Raw genomic sequence first — 17,050 nt, forward strand, 5'->3', positions numbered from 1 at the left:
TTCTAGTTAACAAAATGAGGTAAAATGAACTTCTTCAACTTTGTGGTACTTTGGTCTTCCGTGAATTAATCTAAGAATATAAAAAGGTATAGGAATGTAACCCAGTGGCAAAAAGCCTGTGGTTCTCAACCCCTAGTACCAAAAAAAAAGTTTGTTTTTTTTTTTTTTAAGTGGAAATTATATTTGGGAAAGCAGTTAATGTATTAGACTACAGTATATCAACAAACTATAAAAGCAGTGTTGGGTGTATTTCTAAACAGAAACTTCATATTTTTAGTTGTCTAACAAATATTTATTAATGAGTAATTGTTTTTTTCATGTTTTATTAATTAGATACCAGTTAGGCCTTCTGGTCAACATAATTTACCAGAGTTATATAATTTACCCCCCCCAAACAACCTTTATTTCATGTATATTTTAGTTTTATTTAGATATTGAAAGTAAGAACCTCTCTGTACACACACGTATACATATATATGTACATATATTTCATATGTATATATATATATTTTTTTTGATAGAGGTATGGATATGCTAGAATGGGAAGAAGTTGGAATCAGTCTAGACGAGGATTTCTCACCTTCAGCACTACTGACATTTTAGACCAGAAAAATCTTTGTTTTGCTGTACTGTTCTGCTATTCTAGTATGTTTGGCAGCTTCCTTGTCTTCTCCCTACAGATGCCAGCGCCCCCCTTTGGCCTATCACCAGTTGTGACAACCCGAAATAGATACAGACATTGCTTGTATGCCTTGGGCAAAATTACCCCTTATTGATAAGTACTGGTCATCCTTGGTTTCTGTTTCTGCCTCTTCTCTACATCCAGAAAGACCCTATTGACTGTAATGCCAATGCATATTCTAAATTTCATTACTTTTGCCCCTACTGCTCCCACCCTAACACAAGTTACCATCACTTCATTTCTGGATGGTTAAGCAGCATTTTAGTTCTTCTGCTCTTACATATCTTAAATTTGCTTTTTAAAAAATTATGAAATTTGGTACAGAAATTTATGGTAATACATACGGTTTCAAAAGTAACAAGCACCCATGTATCCATTCTATAGGAATATTATCCAAGAAATAAACCATTATGGGTATTTTTGAAGCTTGAGAGGTACCTCTTCCTGATGATTTTACAATTCATTCCTCATACAGAAGGTTAATATTTTTTTTTTTTAGAAAACAAATCAGGTCTGGCCTATATATTTCCAATTGCACTTTAAATTCTCTTCTTAGAATGGCCTGGGGGTTCCATGTAATTGGGCCACTGTGTCTAAAACTAACTCCACTCCAAGTATTTGTCTGCTTTGCTATTCAAGAACTTCCTGCCTGTGGAACCTTGTACTTGTTTTTTCCTTTGCCAATATGCTCTTCAGGTGCTACTCCTTGGACCATTCTGATCTTGCGATTCTGTACTTACTGTCTGATACCATGTTCTCTTTATGGCATTTATCTGAAATAATTTTTTCTTTTACGTGTAAACTTCTTTATGCCTCTCTTTCATTAAAACATAAATTTCTAGAGAGCAGGGATTTTGTCTCTACCTAGCTTATAGTTTTGGCACTCTGTATTTGTTGAATGAATGCATGCTGAAAAAAACTCAGCTTTTCCATTTTAGGTGTTTTTTTTTTCCCCCCTTAGTACTAGAGATTGAATCCAGGGATGTTCAACCACTGAGCCACCTACCCCTTTTAATTTTTTAATTTTGAGACACAGTCTGGCTAAGTTGCTTAGGACCTCACTAAATTGCTGAGACTGGCAATCCTCCTGCATGGGCCTCCCAAGTTTCTGGGATTACAGGCATGTGCCACTGCACCTGGCTTAGTTGATTTTTTGATGTTGGGCAGGTGGCTTAATATGTGTTTCTGATTTCACATCTACATAGTGATCATAATCTACTTTATCATCCTTGAATGAGCTATATCTGTAAGCTCTTCAGAAATCATAAAGTGCTATGCAAATAGGAGTTAAAATATGCAATTTGCATATTTTAAATATGGCTCAAATATAAATTGTGGCTCAATGGTCTAGCACATGTGAGGCGCTGGGTTCAATCTTCAGCACCACATATAAATAAATAAAGGCATTGTATCCAGCTACAACTAAAAAAAATATTTTTAAAAATGCAGTTTATTTTTTGGTATTGCATGATCAGGAAAAAATAAGCATGTAGTCCACTTAATATATACAAGTATATTTAAATACTTTTGGTAAAACAAAATCCTGCAAAGTCAACCAAATTGTGGGAAAACTATGAATTTTTTTTTTTTTTAATACTGGGGTTTAAGCCCAGGGACACTTTACCACATCTCCAATCCTTTTTATTTTTTATTTTGAGACAAGATCTTGTTAAGTTTCTGAGGCTGGCCATGAATTTATGATTTTCTTGCTTCAGCCTCCCAAGTCACTTGGATTATGGGCATAAGCCAGTGTGCCAGTTTGCTAGTGATTTACCTAAGCTGAATATGTGTTAGTTTTGAGTTCATACACTCTTCTTAAAGCTATTTATACTCTTCTTTGTTCTAGCTTAATTTTATTGAAACTGATAAAATCATCTTGACTGCTTATTCCCCTTTCCAGTGTAAATCTTCTTAAAAATGGGAATATGAAAAATAAAAAAGAAAAATTAAAAACCAACAAGAAAAAAAGTATCTATCATGGGCATATCACAATAATCTAAAATTGGTTTATCGTGCTTTGAGAGATTAGCTGAATATCCGGCTGAAATATGTTTGATGATTACACTCTTATCAAGGAATTTTAAAATCAATTTTTAAAACTCTGGCATTAGTCTGAAAAAATAATTCTTTTAATATTAAAAAATTAACTTCTGATAAGTATTCCATATTTTCTCCTCAGGATGAAGGAAAAATCAGTAGTTCTGAACTTATAAAAGTCTAATAGCGGCCTGGGACTGTGGCTCAGCAGTAGCGCACTTGCCTGGCATGTGTGAGGCACTAGGTTCGATTCTCAGCACCACATATAAATAAATCAAGATCTATCAACAACTAAGAAAAAAATTTTTTAAGAAAAGTCTAATATATAAATTGCCAAATAATAGAATAAAAGGGTAAATAAAAGTTGGATTATTAAATATACTAGAAAGTTTCTTCCTTTTACTTTCTAATATTGCTTACCAAATTGATTCATTCTTAGTACAGCTTTTCACTGTTAGGATTTTTTAAGACTGTGTGGAATATTGATAGATTGTTATTTATACCTTGTTATTTATACCTAATGGTGAAAAGTAACCCATTATGGTTTTTGAACAGGCATTTTAGAATGGCAAAATTGTCTAGCTTTCCTGCCTCATTTTATATCCACATACATTTGATAGGTTTTAGCCAGAAGGCTCTCTTATAACCTTATACTCTTATGTTATAGTCTGTTATTGAAACCAATTCTGTTTTTCCTGTCTACAATCCCAACAGATACAGACAGGAAAATGTGAGAATTGCAGCCACTTTAAAGTGATGGTCCAGGATGTTATTCAGATATTTGATTATTAGGTGGGTGATTAATCTTTGTGACTTTGATCTCCATGCTGTTTGAGTTTCTAGGATTTTATTTTAGACTATGGTGTGAATGGAAGCAGGAGATATTTTGTATTTTAAAGGACAAAGTTGTTAACACAAATTGTAACTAACTTTGGAACATTGTAGGGAATAGCAGTTTGATCAGTGTCTGAAACTGGAGGCAGCCCAATGTTGTGGAAAAGATTCTGGCTTTGGTCCCCGAGGATCTAGAATCAAGTGTGTATGCCCTTTGGTAGGTTACAAGTTCTTTCTTTCACTGGCATAACATTAAGAGAGGGTAAAATTTTAATCTGTTTCTTAAAAGTAGCTATCAGTAAAAGAATACAATTTTTGCCTTTGAGAAATTGCTTAGCCAGACTATGTGGTACATGCCTGTAATCTCAGCAATTTGGGAAGCTGAGCGAGGAGGATCAAAAGATGGAGACCCCAGCCTCAGCAACTTAGAGCGGGACCCTGTCTCAAAGTAAAAATTTAAAAAAGGGCTAGAGATGTATGTCAGTGTCTAAGTCTTACTTTACCACTGAAAAAGAAAAAGAAATTGTTGTAGTATCATCTCACCCTGAGTTCCCAGAAATTTCTTTTCTGATTTGGATGCCAAATTTGAGTGTCCTAATTGAAGAGCTATTAGAGGACCGAAGATTACTATGATGTTGCTAATGACCATTGATTTACTCTAAATCCAGCTGTTTACTGTTAATCATTCCACATATTCCTAACTATGGAGCCCTTGAGCTATTGTATATTTTCTCTATAAGAAACTGATCTTTGACTTCTATTTTACTGTTGTATGGTAATTCCCTATTTTTTCCAAAAAGCTTGTCTGAAACTCTAAATTAGGGATTTCTATTCATTCTCCTGTGCTGTATCATGGTAGTTTACCATTGTATCATTTGCTGTTTATTTGGAATTCCCACTTGGTCATAATGTCCAAAACACTGATAGTAATAGTGTATACCGTATAATGGTCATTGTTCTGAGTTTTTTAAGTGGACTAGTTTATTCTCATAAGAGGCTTTATGAGATAGAGGATATTAATATCTCTCATTTTGCTGAGGTATAGGTATATTAACTTGCCCAGGGTAACATATTAGTGTAAGAGCTGCAAGCTGCAATTTGAATTGGGCAGCCTGACTTGAAAGAAAGGAATTGTCTGTAAAAAGATGGGTAAGAAAATGAATGTCTTTGTAATTTCTAGGATATGGTTCATGAATTAGCATTTTTATTTGAATCTTTAAAATATTTGCATTCATTTTTAATCAAGACCTAGACCAAAATTCTTCATGAGAAGGCAGCTCTTTATATAAGGAAAAAATAATGGATTTAATTTGCAAAATTTAATGAACTCATGTCACATGATATAATCCTGTTTTCTATTGTTACATTGGATGGGTTATTAAAGTATATAACACTTTATATGGTATGTTTCTATATATGCCTACATATATAGTCTGCCCTCTGGATTTTGCATTTGTGGATTCAACCAACCATGGATCAGAAATAATCAGAAAAAAAATTCTGTCTTTATAGAACATACGCAGACTTTTTTCCTTGTCATTATTTCTGAACAATACAATATTGCAACTATTTACATAGCATTTACAATTAGGTATTATTAATAATCCAGAGATGACTTAAAAAAAAAATATATATATATATATGTATATATATGTATATGTATATATGAAGGAACTGGATATATAGCTCAGTGTTAGAGCACATACCCAAATCTATATCTATATACAGGGGGATATGTATATAGGTTATATGCAAATACTAAATACCATTTTATATGAATATTCTTGAATTTTAGTATCTGAGGGGGATCTTGTAACCAATCCTCAGATACTGAGGGATGTCTATATATATATTAGTGTTATTTTTCAGATATGTTACTTAGGGGTTGATAATGTTTGTAGTCTATTATAAAATAGTCTTTTTAAGGCAAGGATCAGACTGATTACTTTTTTCCCATGTTACCACACAGCACCAATAATGCTGTGTGGTAACATGGGAAAACAGTATCTGTACTGTTTTTCTGCATATCAGATATCTTTAGAAAATATTCCAACTTCCAGAGATCAGACTCTTGAGAATTCTGAGTAAAATTCTTTATAGTTTATCTTTTAGAACTGTTAATGCTTGAAACAAAGGTCCTTTGTGAAAACATGACACACTTTTTTCTGCTTCTTGGGACCTTTCTATGAAGGTAGAAGGAATATCTAGTGGGTAGCCAAAATGTCATTTCCAGCTGTACAGTGTTCTTCACGTCTAATGAGAGAAAGAACTTCTTTCTATATCATACAAAAGGGCTTCTTTGAATATGTGTATGTTTTGTTTGGCTAGCTGCATATAGCTGTTGGTAGGATCTGTCCTTTAACCAAGATCAAAGAAGCTACAACACAGCATCATTATTTAGGAAATTGAAAAGTTCAGAGCTTTCTGCCCTTACTGGTATGGTAGGACATAACACTCACAGCTTCCCATTACTTAGGGTTATAATGCTAGGTTGAAATTTTCGGGCCCTTCAGAGCATCTGTCTCAAAAAACTGGCCTTAACACCCATTTCTTGAGTAATTTTAGCTAAATTGTATGCCAGGCCGTCCTGATATATATATATATATATATATATATATATATATATATATATATATAAAATTTTAATTTACTTTAAATTGGTCCTGTATTAACCCCAGTGTGTTTCCAAACCTGTGTCTGCTTAGCTATCTATAAGACTTTTATTTTGCACGTTTTTTAAAAACAAAATGTCTACAGGCAGGCATGGTGGCACATGCCTGTAATTTTAGTGACTCCGGAGGTTGAGGCAGGAGGATCACAAGTTTGAGGCCATCCTCAGCAACTCAGTGAGACCCTGTTTTAAAATAAAAAATAAAAAGGGCTAGGGATGTGGCTTGGTAGTTAAGACCCATGGGTTAAATCCTCAGTACCAAAAACAAACAAACAAAAACCTTTAATATGTTTATTCCTTTTCTCTCTTAATTTTGTGGTCAAAACATTATTTTTTCCCTTCCCTATTGGATATTAATATACCAGTTCCTTTTATTTCTTCTATTACATTTTTTAAAACTTTGGCTAAAAAAAAAAATCCAGATTAAAATTATCATTTGGAGGGGGAGTGCTAGAACACTTGTTTAAGCATGCACAGCCCCTGGATTCAAATCCCAGCACAGGGTGGACACACACATACACACATCTTTTTCCCTTTCTCCTCTTCTCCCCTCCCCCACTCCCTCGTTTTTTTTCATGAAACCTAACCTGACTAACCTATTTTGGTGATATTTTAGTTAGTATTGTCTGCAGTGGCAAGAGAGAGCTTTTTTTTAAGAACTTGAGGGTATGGGCTGGGATTGTGGCTCAGTGGTAGAGGAGTTGCCTAGCACATGTGAGGCACTGGATTTGGTCCTCAGCACCACATAAAAATAAATAAATGAAATAAAGGTATTGTGTTCATCTACAACCAAATAAATAAATAAATAAAAATTTGAAGATAGGGGTTATAGGAGGAGGAGGAGGTAAAGCATTTCATTGGTGTAAAGCATTTGGCCTAACAAGCACAAGGCCCTAGGTTTGATTCCCAGCATTCCAAGACAAAAATCAAAACAACCCCCCACACACACACAAAAAAAAAAAAATAAGGAAGAGTTGGTTCCAATCCATACTCCCAGACACTGATTTAATTGGTCTGTATTTAAATCTTTAAAAGTTTCTGAAATTAATCCTGGTTAAATGCAGGCCAAGAAACTCTGAAGTTTTAAGTTCTCTTAGACTTTTGCTTATAGTTTGTTTCTAGTTGTTAGGGGTGTATAGTCTCAAGGTCTAGAAGCATTTTCTGTTTTTAAATTGTTAAAATAACTAAATGGCTCCAGTACCCTGGGTTCCCACATAAACAAACTGAAATCTAACTGTAGTCTTAACCAGACAGAAACCGTTTACTAACCTCTAACTAGGGACTTTCCACTGGCACAAGCCAAATAAAGCTTCTGCTCCATCTTAGCCAATCATATATTTTCTTTGCCTTGTATCTGCTTATCTTAGAAAAGCCATTCCCTGTGGCCTTCATTTTGAAGCTGCCTGCTTTTTTAGATGATTCTTAAAAATTTTAAGGGGCCAAAATTTATATTTTGAGAGCCTTTCAACTTTTTGTAATGTAGGTTAGGGTAGTGTTTCTTAACCAAAAACTACCAGTGTCATCTTTTGAAATGCAGACAACAGCCCTACTGAATCATGTTTTGAGGAATCTGCATTTCTTATTTTTTAGAAAGGGAGCATTATTCGTATGCTCATGAAAATCTGAAAACTTCCCTTTTACACAAAAAGTACTTAATAAATGTTTGGACAGTTAAACTGAGTTAAATTTTGTTCCCCAAGATAAATTATAGTAAATGTTCTGAATACAAGGATCTTGTCCTTATTCCTTTCTCTTTAAAAAGGACTGCTCAAAGACTGGGTCTTACTCTTTGGTATGCCCAGTAGAGCTTAGTGCTTTTATGTTGGCAAAATCTTAATAACTATTAAGTTGAATTCTTTATTATCTCCTACTTATTATTTTCTTACAAATTTAAAGCTCAGCAAATTTTAGAATATATGGTTATGAATATTGAGGGCATTTGAGGCAAGATGGCACTGGAGGGTGACTTCACTCAAATTTTTCTTAAAATATGAGTTTTGGAAAATCCATTTCTTTTGTTTTACGGTGGAGGAAACAGTGACCCAGATTGCTTGAGTGTCTTGTATAAAGTGACAAAATTACTTACAGAGCCAATGCTAGATTCCTATTCAATGCTCTTTATTTCATGAGTTGTCTTCTATATGAAGCAGCAGTTTTGGGATGAAGGAGATTTTCTCATTAAGTACAAGAAGAAGAAGAATCTGTGCAGAACCAGAAGCATCTTGTTTTTTGTAATCAGGACGTCTGTCTTTACTTACAGCATTTCCTTTTGGAAATAGATTATTGAAATACTGAAGATCTTTACCAAGTGAAATAAAATCCTTAACTGGGTGGGTATAAGATTTAAGACTCACTTGGGATAACAGTTGTGTTGTTTTTAGTAGAACTTTGCTTCTGTGCTGACATTTCCATGTCTATTTATAGCAGTGATCTCTTTGGAATTTGCCTTCTGATTTTGTTTGCTATTTTATGTTACTTCACATTAACTGATGGCCTCACTTCATTTTAAAAAATCTATTTGAAGGAATATGAACTTGAGAGGAAAAAGGAATTAAATGTTTTAGAAGCATCTGAAATTAGAGTTTTCCTGTAGTTTATCATCATCATTTATGCTACATTATCTAATTGTAGCAACTAAGGATGCAATACTAGTTTTTCAAGATAAAATTTATTAAAAATAAATTTTAGAAGTATATGAAGCTTAAAATAAACGTTTTTTCCCAGACAACTATTGTTTTTTCATTTCTTCTAAACTCTGATCCTTAAGTATGTGCTTAGAAAAAGATCAAGAGATTTAAATTGGAGCTGAACTCTGAAGGGCAAGAGGATTCTTATTCAACTGAGAATTAACATAAAGCTTGCTTATTAGTGTATTAATTTATTCAATCCAATAAAAATACTGGCGATCCAGAAGTGAACATAATAAGCAAGTATTCCATCTTTCTGGCACATATTCTAATTGAGTGAATATTGAATGAAATCATGAATCACTTTGCAGATTATTTATTTGCTTTTAGGCATTTATTAAGCAGTGGATTGAAAAGTTGAAGTAGGAAAAGTTTAATGACCAGGTGGATCATTCATTAAACATTTATTCCCTAATGTAAGTTAAATTATTTGAAAAAATATCTCATGTATGCTAATCAATGTCATTCTGATTGTCATTTTGATGTTTGTTTGTAACCCTGAGAAAAGGCCTCAGATTGCTATCTATGTCACATCTGGGTACCTTCATCTTAGGTCAGTGCTACTAAGTTCCAGTGACAGTACTGGCCTTAATCTTTTTGCACTCTAAAGTTCTAGTTTTTGTTTATTGTCCTTCACTCTGGAGTGGAAACTCTAGTGTACCTTGTGTATTTTAGTCACTACTATATCAGAAAATCAAGTATGCCATATGGTAAATGTTAGTAAAAGGTACATTAATCTTTGACCACTCAAAATACTCTTTACTCCCTATTCATGTCTACCTGCATCTAACCTTCATCCAGACTTTTCAAACAATAAAAATCTGATATTCTCTTTTCAGGAAGACCTGTCAGTTTAGCTTGTCTACTAGTGTACTCCATTTGTTTCTCTACTCCTTTTTCAGCGTCTTACTTCCTGGCCTTAACTTTTTATCATTCACTTTGCTAATTCTCAACTCATACTCACCTCTCTTAATATGTCCACTCTTAATTTGCGGCCATTAAACAGTTTCAGATAGACTTGGAGTCAGATAAACTTCAGTTCACCATTTGTTACTTAAGTGACCTTGCAAAGGTATTAACTTTTTTTTTTTTTTTTTTAGTCTGTTTGCTTTTCAGTTACCTGAGCATTGTTATTAAATGAAATGGTTACATCCAGATATTTTTGACTCCAAGTAATGAAAACTCTTAAGTTGCTTAAGTAATAATAGAAAGTACAGGAGTGACCCTAAAGCTGATTGAGTTAGCAACTCAACAGTTTTATGATGTATCCATATTTTTTTTCATCTTTGTCCTCTGCCATCCTCAGCTTACTTGCTTAGCTTTCCCAATCTCTACTGAAGCATTGCCATAGTTCCAGGTATTATACAGTCATAACTGTTAAATGGAAGAAAAAAGTTTCTTCTACCAGTATACATTCCCCTTATCCTACCCCTGACTACCAGCCAGATTATCCCTGTCTTGACTAGAACTGAGTCACAGGTTTTATGCTTGCAAGTGTCATACTGGCTTTTGAATAATTTAGAACTGAGTCACACAGGTTTGTGCTTGCAAGGATCATACTTGCTTTTGAATAATTAAGACTCACCTCCTGGGATGAATGAGAAACCCCACTTTGCTAGTAATAGTTATTATTACTACTACGTTTATGAATCCTTGGATCCAATCCTTGAACTTCTAAACAAAACAAAACAAAATAACCCTTCATTCATTCTAGTACTTTAAGTGTCATGGTTTTAGTTTTACCTCTATTCCTCTTATTTGTTTCCTTCTGTCTGGACTATTTCTTGATTACCAGACTCTTTTCCAACTGCATACTAGACATTTTCATGCATTTTGAACTTAGTATTTCCTATACTGAACTCCCCAACTTCCCTGCGTTCTCCTCTAATTCAGTAAATAGCTGAAGCTGAAAAACCTTGGTGTCATTATTGATTTCTCACACATCCCACATCTGATTCATCAGGAAATCCTATTGACTATCTTTAAAGTATATGCAGAAGTTGACCACTTTTCACGACATCCTCTGCTATATCATGTTCCAAACCATCTGAATTATTACAGTGCATTCTTTTTTTAATATTCATTTTTTAGGTATAGATGGACACAATGCCTTTATTTCATTTACTTATTTTTATGTGGTGTTGAGGATCAAACCCAGGACCTCGCCTGTGCTAGGTGAGCGCTCTACCCCTGAGCTACAAACCCAGCTCCTACAGTGCATTCTTATGGTCTTCTGCTCTTCCTACTAACCATTCCCATTCTTTTTTTATTTTTTGTTTTAACCTTTATTTTATTTATTTTTATGTAGTGCTGAAAATCGAACCCAGGGCCCCACACATGCTAGACAAGCTCTCTACCGCTAAGCCACAACCTCAGACCATCTTTCCCATTCTGTTTTTTAATATTTATTTTTTAGTTGTAGCTGGACACAATATCTTTATTTTATTTTTATGTGGTGCTGAGGATCGAACCCAGGGCCTCGCACATGCTAGGTGAATGCTCTACCACTGAGCCACAATCCCAACCCCACTCATTCTGTTCTTAACATAGACTCCAAAGTGATCCTGTCATTCCCGCTGTCCCCCCACCCAGTATCAGAAATTGAACCCAGGAATGCTTATCCACTGAGTCATATCCCCAGCCCTTTTTGGTGTTTTTGTTTGTTTGTTTGAGACAGAGTCTAACTAAATTGCTTAGGGCCTCACTAATTTTCTAATGCTGTCTTTGAACTTGTGACCCTGCTGCCTAGCTTCAGCCTCTGGAGTCACTGGATTACAAGTATGTACTGCCATGCCTCACAAACCATCATTATTCTTATCAAGCATTCTACTTTATTCTCAACTTCTTAGAAATAGGTGGCTTTTTAAAAAATTTTTTTTTGTAAAGGGTCACAATACCTTTATTTTTATGTGGTGCTGAGTATTGAACCCAGTGTGAGGCAGGCACTCTACCACTGAGATACAGCCACAGCCCCAGAAATAGAAGCCTTTTAAAAACATTTTTAAGAGAAAATTTATAGCATTTATGAACTTGGTCTTTCTAATCCTTTTGCCTTCAAACTTACAAATTTGTCTTTATTTCCTTTTGCTCTCAGACCCAACTTCTAATTTTGTGCAGATCTCACCTACTCATACTTAACAAGTCTTCTCTGAGATATTACCTGATTACTTATTTTCCTAATGTATCTAAAATATTTTTATATATCTCATCTTTTTTTAATCATTTACTTCCTCTCTTGACCATCATAAAACCTCTTTTATCCCCTTGTTATTATAATTCTTTATTCTTTCCTTAAGACAACTTTTTTGAAATACTAAATTTATTATCTCATTTCATTTTCTTTGTACTGTTCAGTTCACTGCTATCTCACTTTTTCTTTTATTGCTTACAATTCCATCTATCTTAAAATTATTGTAAAAGAGTAAATGAATTTATATGTGTATTTTTAGAATACTTTTAGAATAATTTTTGCGTAGTTGTATGATTAGCTACTACTACTGAAACCAAAATCATTCTAACCTCCAAGAGTAACTTTCATATCACCCTTGACTTCCCTGTGTTCTTCATAAAATGCTTTCCTCCCTTTGGTTTTTGGGACACTAGTAGTATCAGGGTGTTTTCAATTGCAAGTAATAGAATCTTTTAACAAAAAGTCCAGTGATAGGCAGCTCATTTAGAGATGCAACAACACTATAAGAGAACCTAACTTTTTGCTGTATATTCTGCCATAATTACTGTGTCACAGATATCTACTTTCAGGGTTATAAGATAGCAAGCATTGAATTTTCATCATTCAAAACCTGGAAGGTAATGCTGGGGTTTCTGCTAGGATTTTTCTTTCAGGGAGGAAAATCTCCCCCACAGTTCCCCAGATCATTTCTCTTACATCTTACTGGGCACCAGTTACTGGCAAAAGAAAATGTGATTACTATGATTGACTTCAACCAACATGAACCAATTCCCAGAGACTGGAGAAAACTTCTACCTTCCTTGAGTCACTTACTTTATTCCTGGAAGAAATTGGATAGCTGTTAGCCAGAAAGAAGATATGAATGGCTGATTCACCTGGTTAATCTCTAATGATTCCTTAGTTTTTTCATGTTTTCGCTTTACTGATGTGATCTATACATACTGGTCTTCTCGTTCTGTCTTTGATTCTTTCCAAAAGTCATTTCTTTTTCACACTTAAAAATATCACTCGTGATGATTCTTTCTAATTTTTTTGTTTTTTATCTCTAGCTATTTCTTTCTAAGCTTCAGTTCAGAATATCTGTTTTGTGGACACCTTCATCCACATTTAATTTAAGTGAATATTTACTAAGTTTCGGGGAGTGAAAAATAAATCTTGCACTATACAGTTAGGCATTTTTGTTGGAGGAATTAGCTAGAGAAACAAGTTATTACAACACAGTAGTACTTAGAAAGGCAATCAAACAATAAAACTTTCCAAATAGAAGTAGCATAGATGAAGGGGCTGTTAATAGAGCCATAGGCCTGTTTATAATGGAACTTGTCTTTCCCTTCAAACATTGTCCTGTATTCTGCATTTTCGTGAAAACATAGCTGTGCACAACTTTATTCACTCCAGAAACTGGTAATCTGAAATCCTTCCTTATCTATATAGCCAGCCAATTGGCAAAATGTATAGATTCTACTTCTTATTTTATAATTTTTTGGTCTTTATATCATGGTCATTGTACTTTAGGTCTCAATTACTAATCTCTGATTTATTCACTCAGTGAAAGTTCATTAAGCAGCAGTATATTGTAAAGGTTTTATTCTGTTGGTTCTAGGAGGAAAAAGAAAGAATAAAACAAGATCTCTCAGGGAGGTTTCAACTCAGTGGATAAAAAGAGTGTCTCAAAATAAAAAGGGTTGGGGGTATAGCTTGGTAATAGAGCAGAACACTTCTGGGTTCAATCCTCAATATTGCAAAACAAAACAAAATAAAAAACCCATAGTGAGTAAGGCATCAGTAAACCATTATTTAGAGGTTTTTTTTTTTTTTTTTTTTTTTTTTTTGTAGTGATAGAATTGAGCTATAGGGTAAAAGTGGATCAGGGGAACCCAACCCACAGTACAACTAGAGTAACAGTACAACTAGAGTAACAAAGCAGAAATAAACTAGGTGAAGAGTTTCTGGAGTGGGGAAGAGGGGATACACCTACATACACACAACCTGTTTGCTTTATCTATAACAAATGTCACTTCAAAGGCACAGCCCTTGGTGCCTGTGAACTTAATGTTGCTCAGAAATAATTTTTAAAAACTTATAGTTAATTTAGAAAATTCTTAATTATGGCACATCATTATATAGTTGGTCATCATTTCTTGCCAATTCTGTATTTACAAATTTACCTAATAAACAAAATTTATTTTTATCCCCAAATCAATACTGAAGGTGTTCTGAGGTCATTTCCAGATATGTGGGTACAAGAGTAGCAATTTGAGCCTTATGAATCAGCTAAGGTTGAATAAGTTAGCACTGTGCATTCTTGTTTCAGCTCTTGTACTGTAAATGAGTCTCTTTTTCTGTAGTCTGTTTAGTGAAATCTTTTTTTTTTTTTACATCTTTCTGCTTTTTTGGTGATATCGCTATTTAAAATGGCTCCCAACCACAGTGTTGAGGTGCTGTCTAATATTCCTAAGTGCAAGAAGCCTATATTTTGTGAATCCAGATGTTGTGGCCCAGAATTGTAATCTCAACAAGTCAGGAGGCCGAGGCAGAATTGCAAGTTTGAGGTCAGCCTGAACAAATTAGTGAGATCCTGTCTCAAAATAACAAAAGAGCCTGGAGTTGTAGCTCTGTGGCGGAAAGCTTGCCTACTTGTGCAAGGACCTGGGTTCAATCCCCAGTACTGCCTCCTATAGTCTGATGTGCCTTATGGATATTTATGTTAAATAAGCTTGTTTAGGCTCATGACTTACAGTGCTGTTGGCTATGAGTTAATGTCAATAAATTAACAATATATATTGAATAGGTATTTTAAAATAGTATTACTGGTTGGTAGAAGAAAATGTGATCAATCTGTCAGGAATCTAACTGTATTTCCTTAGGGATAATGATTCAGAATTTGCTAATTCAGCATCCCCTGCAATTTTATCAAATGTAAGTATGGCAGATAATGTGAATCGACTGCTTTCAGGGTAAATGTGACTTTTGGGAAATGGCCAAAGTCATTTATGGCCAGGACTGAGGAGTTTGATGGGAATGGTTAAATTAAGCAAAACAGTATGATTATTAAGTAGTCTTTCTCAGAGTTTTGTTTTCTACCAAGGATTGAACACAGGGGTGTGTAACCACTCAGCTACATCCCCAGCTCTGTTTATTTATTTGGAGACAGAGTGTCCCTAAGTTACTTAGATCCTTGGTAAATTGCTAAGGCTGGCCTTGAATTTTCAGTCCACCTGCCTTACCCTCCCAAGTCTCTGGGATTACAGACATGTGCCACCATACCCAGCTTTGTCAGTTTTTTTTGTAACGTATGTACTGTCTTTTGATAAACATCTTATCTGATACCTCAAATATTCTAATGTAGTCTCCTTAGCAGACATGTCTAGTTAAGAATTAGGGTGCTGGGGTTGTGGCTCAGTGGTAGAGTGCTCATCTAGCACATGTGAGACACTGGGTTCCATCCTCACCACCACATGGAATAAATATGACTAAAAGTATTGTGTCCATCTACAACTTAAAAAAAAAAAAAAAGAATTAGTCTACAAATTTTATTTCATCATTGACCTAGCAAGAAGACTTTGACCTTTCATTTTCTGAATTCTTATAGTGAAAACCAGAGTTTTAGAAAAATTTGCCAGATTCAATAAAATTTTATTGTATTTAATGCTTTTTTTTAGACTACCCTCTTCTTCCATCAAGAATAGTTTATATAAAGCAGGAGTCAGCAAACATGGCCTGTTAAGGGCCAGACAGTATGTTTTTTAGGCTTTGTAGGCCATACAGTCTCTGCTTCAACTATTTTAACACTACCACTATATAGCAAAAGCATTAACTGACAGTAGTAGTTTTTGATATATTTAATTTAAACCTCTTGAGAGCAAGGGGCTATGTCTCATACTATTTTATCCTTCCTGGCACAAGCAACAGTTTAACATAATTGGGTCTTGATAAGGTTCGCCTTGATATGCTGATTTAGTACAGATAACAAAAAGTCTTTTTTTTAAGTATTAAAAACTCAAATATTAAACTCATCCACTTAACATTACTTTAAAAACCCTAATTTTTAAATCTATAAATATCCTACTCTAGGCAGTAGTAGTTTGAGCTCATTGTAATTTGAATTAGGCAGTCAGTAACCTGCTTTTATAGTAGTTGATAAATATTATAGAACATGTTGGCTTATTTTTATAAATGTTCTAATAGTTATTTTTGGTAACTGTCAATAAAGTCTTTGAATCGTTAAGGGTCATAATAGGAGTGGTTTCATTATGTCTTCAGGATGTAACATAAAGATAATTCACAGTTAAAATTCAATACTAATTTAAGTTAAAAGAAATCATTTTACAGTTGTGAACGATTGAAGACTTAAACTTGTTAGATAATCAGTTTGTTACTATCTTAGCTAAGAGCTTAACAGTTCAGTGAAATAGCAGCATATTTTCTTCCCCTGGCTCACCTCTTGTGCTACAGACATTTTTCTCTGTACTATTTATCTTAGGAGCTGCTGGTTTCACTTTGACCACATACTACTTTCTTCTGACCATCCAGTTAAGATGCCTTCTCTATCCATGTATGACAAATTCAAAAAAGGAAAGTGAAAATCATATAAAGTTCTAGTGTTGCCTTAATTGGAACATTATGAAAGTATTTGTCAACTGAACCTATATAAATAGAACCATTCCTATTAGTTTACTTTAAATATAAATCTTCATTTTTTGTGTAAAAGGAAAAATAAAATACTATAAGTAAAAATGCAAGTGAGAATTATATATATGAGATAAATTCATAGGCTAAGATTTCTGAAAAATTGGTTCATTAGAATGGTGATTAGAAAAAATCTGTATATCTTTACTTTGTATACAGTAGCCATTAGTCACATGAGGTTGTGAAGCTTCTTAAATGTACTATTCAAATTGAAATGTTGTATAAATGTAAAACAACCTTCTTGATTCAAAGATTTAGTC

At 34.1% G+C, this 17,050-nt stretch overlaps 1 protein-coding gene across 1 annotated transcript in view; it reads left to right on the forward strand.

The window, feature by feature from the left end:
- Nucleotides 1–17,050, forward strand: part of Dnajb4 (DnaJ heat shock protein family (Hsp40) member B4) — a 35,616-nt gene that overhangs the window by 996 nt on the left and 17,570 nt on the right. The window lies entirely within an intron of this gene.

Source organism: Marmota monax, unplaced genomic scaffold (assembly GCF_021218885.2).
Source record: "Marmota monax isolate L192 unplaced genomic scaffold, Marmota_monax_Labrador192_F-V1.1 WCK01_AAM20220418_F8-fsc00046, whole genome shotgun sequence".
Taxonomy (NCBI): Eukaryota; Metazoa; Chordata; class Mammalia; order Rodentia; family Sciuridae; genus Marmota; species Marmota monax.